The following is a 7,253-nucleotide window of genomic DNA, read 5'->3' on the forward strand; positions in this document are numbered from 1 at the left end:
CTGTGAGTCTGCTCATTGAAGGCAGCAGGAGGGTCCTGGATCCTGGAACCAATCTAAACCCAGGAAGCTGTGTATTCAGTGCTTGAGCTTCTGGATTGAGGCCAGTAGGAGAGAGAGCATCTGATTTGTGACAAGATGCCAAGGGTGGCTGCTTTTGCCCTCAGGCTGGCCCTTTTGCTTAATATATGGTCCATCTTCTGATAAAAGGACTGACAGCTAAAGGCTGCTTCTGAGTTGACTTCATATGCCTGCTCTCTTCTTGCTCCTTGGGTTAGGGTAGGTTAATTCAGAATCAAACACATTGTAGGCAGAATCAAAGACATTTATTCCAACAATTAAAGTAAAAACAAGACCAATAATTAATCATTTTACACTGGGATGCATATCTCAATAGTATACATCTCTAATTCTTTAAAGGCTTCAGGCTTCTTGGCTTTTGAAAGGATGATAAATAGTAAATAGTAATTAAATTAAAGAAGTGCACACTGGACCTTTCTGAATTCCAGGAAGTTTGAAACTGGACTTCTCCTTCATCATTTTGAAGACCCTCTGCTGAGGTCATCCTTAGCTGTGCCAGGGTGGAGGTGACTTTTCACACTGTCATGGGTTTGGCATCCCCTGGTCTGGGAGAGAAGTAGAGATGCAGTTTGGCATTGGGTAGAGATGGCAGAGGCTGCTCTGCCCTGAGAAAGGGCAGTGGGGTAGACAGACAGATTTGTGAGGATGGCACTGTATGGAGCTATTATAGCCTGTGTTCTTCACATCTGTATATATGAGATCTCTCCTCACTTGAGAGAGATTGGATTAAGGAAAGGCTGCCAATGCAATGGAACTGTGTGGTTCACTTGGAGCTAAGTGATTAGGAGCAAAGTCCCTGCAAATGTCAGGGTTGGCTTCCTTAAAACAATGGCTCTTCAATAAGGGGCAACAGTGGTCTCAAATGGAAACCTAGAGCCACCCGCTTTGATAGCCTGGGACAGCCAATGTCATGTGGGGGACAGGCTATGACCATGGCACCAGCAGGGATGGTCTATTGGACTTAAACTCAGGCTAGTAATTTTAAAGAAATTTGGAAAAAAGTGAGATGACAACTCCTGCAGCTGGAGGTCCTGGCACCCAGAGGTGTGAGACTCAGTTGTCATAAATACATTGGACCAGAGGCACCTGGGTCAGTGAGGGTGAGGCAGCAATCCAGTGCCAGGCTCTGGACCTGAGGGCTTAGTGGGGCAGGGCTGGGCTGGGCTGGGCTGAGCAGACTCAGGCGCTGATCTCCAAGTTAAGGAAATTCCATTTTCTTTCTTTTTTTTTCCTTTAAAGAAAAATGACCCTACATACACACACACACACACACACACACACACACACACACACACACACACACAGACACAGACACAGACACAGACACACACACACACATGCATCAGAAAAAAAAATCTAACAGTCCGGGGTCCTGTTTATTCTCAGACAGGGAGTGGACAGCCTTTCAGAGGTGTCCGACTGTGCCGTCCAGCCAGACTGACATCTGTGGGAGTTCAGGGCTTCAGATGTTTAGTCTGCAGGAGACCCTCAGGCCCCAGCGGGCTCTGCTCTTGATAGGCCTGGCTTAGCCATCGACCCTCCGCCCACCCTGAGAAATAGAATTGTGTGGGCTTTGTACGAGAGAAGTTCAGCTCCCCCTGACGTTCAAGGGAGAGGACTGGTCCAGGATTGTCATGAGAGTTGTAAGCAACCTCAGCCTGGAGTCATAGCTATAGCTGTAGGTCAAAATCTACCCTCCCTCCAAATGGCTGCCATTTCCTGGGCCCCGCATCCTTCCTTGGCCTCTCTTCCCATATCCCTTTTTACATACTGTGACTACTGTATTTGTTTGTAGATTTGCCTTCTCATTTCTCTTTAAAACTCCAGTGTCTTGCACAGAGCTTTTGTTCAGTAAAAGCTCTCAGACTGGGTCTAAACCAATAATGTCCAAGGTCAAAGATCTAACCAGGTTCATGTACATGGGGAGTGGGGTATGCAGATCCCTCAGCTTGCCATGGTCACTGAGAGACCAATGAGCAAGCGAGAGTTCGTAACACGGCGCTGCTTACCTGTGGCTCTGTCCTTTTGGCAGTAGGAGAACTGGGTGCATGGGGATAAGCAGATCACCCCTGTGCTATGAGAATGCATGGAGCCAATGCTTTTCCAATGGGAAGTTCTGTAGGGACCAGGTTGGGGATGCAGGGAGTGACATCAGATTAGGTTTAATCATCCTCTTCTTCTTCTTGCCTGCGTAGCAGCAAACCACAGTTAAATAAGTTTGGTTTGAAAAATATCTCATTCTTGAAAATATAAGCTTTTTAACCAGTTTATGTAACAGTTGGTCCCTCAAGGTTCCCAGGGACTAAAGGTGTGAAGTTGCATGGAGCAAAATAAACAAGATGCACACTATTTACACTGGTAATCAGAATTTACACAAATCACTTAGCAGGGTAGGAGTTGAACAAAAAGAAAAGGAAGAAAGAAGGAAAGGAAAGAAAACTAACAGATGGAGTCATATATTGAAATCTGGAGAATTTAGTGAAATGCCCAGTTTAGCGGTGAGCTCCAGGAAGGATCCTTGTTCTCTTGAGGCCTGCTAGCTCCTGCAAGCTAAGCATTTGTTTTTTGGCTATAGAAGCTTGGAATGTGGAGAGTCTACGTCTTTTTTTGGTGCTAATTGTGATAACTCAGGAGATATGTTTGACTTCCCTGTTCTTCAGTCTGTCTGGTTGGTTGTGATGTTGATCTGTCTATCCATCTTTCCATCTAACTTTTATAGTGCTGACTGTGCACATGGCATAGCATGGGGACATTGCTAAGATAATTACAAAAAATATCTATGTCCTAAGAAACTTACTATTGAGCTGGGTGTAGTGGCTTATGCCTGTAATCCTAGCTATTCAAGAAGCTGAAACCTGAGGTTTGAAGTTCAAAGCTAGTCTGGGAAGGAAAGTCTGTGAGACTCCTATCTCCAATAAACCATCAAAAACCTGGAAATGGAACTGTGGCTCAAGTGGTAGAGTGCCAACCTTGAGCCAAAAAAGCTAAGGTATAGTGCCCAGGCCCTGAGTTCAAGCCCTAGTAATGGTACTCACACGTACAAGAAAAGATTAAAAAAATAAACTCACTGTTCAATTCAAGCTTTCTCAACCTCTGCACTATTGATATTTGGGGATTGGGTATGCAGGGTAGGGTGTTTAGCAGTATCGCTGGTCTCTACCCATTAGATGCCAGCAGCACCCTTGTCAGTCATGACGATCAAGAATATCTCCACATATTGCCAAGTGCCTTCCAGGCCTCTGGTTGAGAATTGTTGGTCTAATTGGAGACAGATCTGACACAAAGCAGTGTGTTGTTAAGTGTTTCAATGAATGACTGCTCAAAGATTCTGGGACTAAGAGGAGGGAGCCAGGGGACTCCTGGGCTGCATCTTGAATGGTTATAAGGAAGTTTGCCAGGAATTGCAGAGGGAAAGGAGCCTTCTGCATATGCATGGGAGCCACGCATAAAGGTAAGGCATTGGAGGGCATGGTAGCCTTTGGCACAAGGAATTGGATGAGGCTGAACGATGATGTATGAAGTAAGAGGAAGCAGGAGAGGAGACTAACAGACCAGGCTGAGGAGGACCCTGAAGCCCCGTTCATTTGGAGCCAATGAAGACCACAGAAACTAGGAGTCAAGACACATGTATAACCCAGGATTCTCTGGGAGCCCAGGAGTGTATGACTTTAGTTACTCCAGAAGAGGCAACTGCCTCATACCATAGAGTTGTCATTACAAACAAGCTTCTCAGTCAAGTGATTCCATTTCTCAAAGTCTGTCTTGCATCTACGCCAAGGTATGAAGATTGCCAGCCTGTGGATTTTGATTTTTCACTGTCACTGAGTTAAGAGCTCACCTGGGCTGTTTGTAAGGAATAAAAAAAAATCCATTGTTTCTCTTTTTGATGGCCTGGGCTTTTTATTCCCTTGTTGGCCTTATCTGCCTTCAAGCTCCAGGCTAGCTATGCCGTCTGGTCTAGTTGATTGAATCTTTTTGTTTTGTCCGTGGTGGGGCTTGAACTGATTGAATCTTAAATAGACTCTTTCCCATGCTCCTGAAAACTAGGAGTCTTTTATGAGTGTGCATGTACATGTGTGTTCACCAGAAGCCTGATCTTAGGCATGGGCTATGAGGTGCCAAGCATTTATGTGATGGAATGTGGGGGAACTGTAAGAAGCACTCACATGTGTGGAAAATGACTTCTAGGATTGTGTGTGTGTGTGTGTGTGTGTGTGTGTGTGTGTGGTGGTACTGGGGTGTGAGCTCAGGGTCTCATGCTTGCTACTGCAGGAGCCACTCTGCTAGTCTTTTTTGTGTTAGTAATTTTTGAAGTAGGATTCTGTTTTATGACCAAGTGGGCCTGGATGGTGGTCCTCCTATTTGTGCTTCCCTTTGTCACTGGGATGACAGATAAGTACCACTGCACTCAGTTGTGTTTCCCTCATATTTTGAGATGATATGCCCAGCCTTGGATTGAGATGGTGTCTTGAGAACTTTTATGCCCAGCCTGGCCTTGAACTATGATCTACTCATCTTTATTTTCTAAGTACTGGGATTAGAGGGCTGATCTACCTTGAGCCATTTCCATGGAGTTTCATATACGTGCATGTTGTTGAATGTGGCAACAGGACAGCAGGATGAACTTCTTTCTCTGAGGGTTTCTTTTTTCGTTATTGGCCTTACCTGCTTTTGGGCTGTTCAACAGAGGTGGTGGAAGAGGCAAAGTGGGGGCAGGGGTAAAAACTAAAGGGGACCTGAAGTGTACCTTTTTTTCCTCCTCTCTTTCTCAACCCTCAGCCATCATTAACAGAAAAATATTTTTAAAAGATCCCCTGATAGAATCCCCAAATGTGAAGTCTGACATTTTCTTAGCGGATGGCCTCCTTAGTGAAGGTATTTTGTATCCTCCCAGCATGCTTGCTGGATCCCGGTTTGCTGTGGTTGCTAAGGTAAATACTCTTTCCATTAAGCACCACAGCCCAAGAGTGGCCTAGAGCTCAAATAAATGACCAAGGAGCAAGTTAAACATTCCCTGGGGCGATTTTAACCTATGCAATGGCTTTTTGGGAAAATTGCCTATTTTTTCATGTTTTGGCCGGGGGTGTCTGTGTGGGGAGGGGGGAGGTTGTCTCTTATTCCCTTCCCCCCCCTTTTCTTTTCAGCTGAATATACCTTCTCTTTCATTTATTCATGTATTGGTTGAAGGGTAGAAGTAGGATTAATAAATCACACAGGACTGCCTTCCTCCTTTCCCCTTAGTATTTGTAAAGAAAGCCAGAGCAGAATACATACATTATGTTAACTTTGGGAGACCTGGGGCATGTAGCTAACTCTTGTGAGGACCTCACTTCCTTTTCCTGTGAAAAAATTCTAGCCCCACAGCCACTGGAGCATAATGTCCTTCTGGAAGTCTCCTCTGGGCTGTGTGTGTGTGTGTGTGTGTGTGTGTGAAGGATTCAAGAATCTTGATGACATTTTGGGACCCGTATAACCAAAGATTTGAACAATAGCTTGGCTGTTTTAATTCTCCTTTGCCTCCAGAAGTAGGTATTCACAGACTGCTTACCAGTGTCATGTCATTGGATTGGGAGCCAACGGGACAGCTTTGCCTTTTGCTTCATCTTTGTAGTTGAGGAATCTGGATGGCCTGGCAGAAGGCAGCACTCGGCCCATGGAGGAAGGCTGTCCTGACTCTGGATGGCTGTAGGACTCTTCAGGAAGAGCAGATTCCATCCCAAGTATGTGCTCTTTATCTTTCCTGATTATGCAGCCTAGGGATCTGCTGCTTTCCGGACTGCATTTTTGTTTAGCTGATACATCCCAGAGGGTTGCAGGGTTTCTCCCCATCCTCTTCCCAGTCTGCCCTGGCAAGATCCTCAGCGAACCATCCCAGTGCACCTCTGCTGATCGCAGATGCCAAGTCCTGACAGAAATGAAGACCATGATCACAAGCTTCCAGGTTGGGAGTTTCAAGCCATTTTTTTTTCAGAGCTTCAGGAACAGGGGTCTTAGGGTGTGGCTAGGCAGCTCTGGAGCTGCACTGAGCTCTTGAAAGACTCAAAAGATCACGTCTGCTGGGCGCTGGTGGCTCACGCCTATAATCCTAGCTACTCAGAAGGCTGAGATCTGAGGATCATGGTTTAAAGTCAGCCTGGGCAGAAAATTCCATGAGGTTCTTCAGTTAACCACCAGCCATAAATGAGGCTCACGTGGTAGAGGGCCAGTCTTGAGTGAAAAGGCTAAGGGACCAGCCCCGGAGTCCAAGCCCAATACAGGCACCAAAAGAAAGAAAATGAAAAGGATCATGTCACTGTGCTCGCCACTCATGGAACGCAGCTGGTAGGGACTGAACGATGAGCTCCACCCTTGCCTCTCATGCTCTGAGCCCTCTGTGGGCTGTGGAGCCCTTCACTACCTTCTCTGGGCTTTAGCCTGATCCCTGGATCCCTTGGGTAACTCCTATGCACCCATCAGAGCCCAGTTTTAGAGTTTTATTCTCTGAGAGGCTACTCACTCCACCCCTACAGAAAAATCAATTTCATCAAAGGTCAAGAATTTCATTTTTACATGTATCTCCACCTGGGAGCTGTAGTAGGTGCTCAATAAACACATGTGAAGAAAGTCTGAGTGGCTTCCTTCACCTCTTTTCCATCCTTGGCATTATCAGTCAGCTGTTTCACAGAGCAGATGAAAATAATTTCAATGGCATTCTTGAAAGAGGGAGGGAAGAGGGAACCTTTGCAAGCACCTTGTCTAGGCAACCTCAAAGACTACAATCTTCATTTTCCTTCCTGATATGGAAAAGCCAAACTCCTGATAAGTTTGTATGGGGTCTGGATCCTAGTTATCTTGGAAGTGACCCGGATGTTCTGGAGGCTTTCCAGAGCCTGGAAACAGATGAAGAGGCCCCACTGCCCATGGCTGATGCTTGCACTCCTTGTTCAAGCAACCCAGTTGCCAAACTGCCTCGGGCTCCAGCGCCAGGCTCCAGAGAAAGACTTGGATGGAGATATTAGAAAATAGTTCTGACACCCACCACCTCTGCCTCCTGAAAAAGCCCAATGTGCTGGCCCTTTCAGGAGCTTTGGGAGGGGACGAGGAAGGGTGGGGGCACATGGAGGAGGACGGCTATGTTTTTGGTTCCTGACTTTAAGTCAGTCTGTTTTTGTACTTGTGTCTTTTAAGCTTTTCCA

The 7,253-nt window shown here is 46.1% G+C and overlaps 1 long non-coding RNA gene across 1 annotated transcript; it reads right to left on the bottom strand.

Annotated features, from left to right (window-relative positions):
• Window positions 1-392: 392 nt before the first annotated feature.
• Window positions 393-5,957, bottom strand: LOC122117510. The gene is made up of 3 exons (XR_006149179.1): window positions 5,627-5,957; window positions 2,088-2,265; window positions 393-623 (listed from the first exon to the last, which is right to left on the bottom strand). It is a non-coding gene; the product is annotated as an uncharacterized LOC122117510 (long non-coding RNA).
• Between the last annotated feature and the right edge of the window lie 1,296 nt (window positions 5,958-7,253).

The sequence above is a fragment of the Dipodomys spectabilis genome, unplaced genomic scaffold (genome assembly GCF_019054845.1).
Source record: "Dipodomys spectabilis isolate Male_0828 unplaced genomic scaffold, ASM1905484v1 ptg000141l, whole genome shotgun sequence".
Classification (NCBI taxonomy): Eukaryota; Metazoa; Chordata; class Mammalia; order Rodentia; family Heteromyidae; genus Dipodomys; species Dipodomys spectabilis.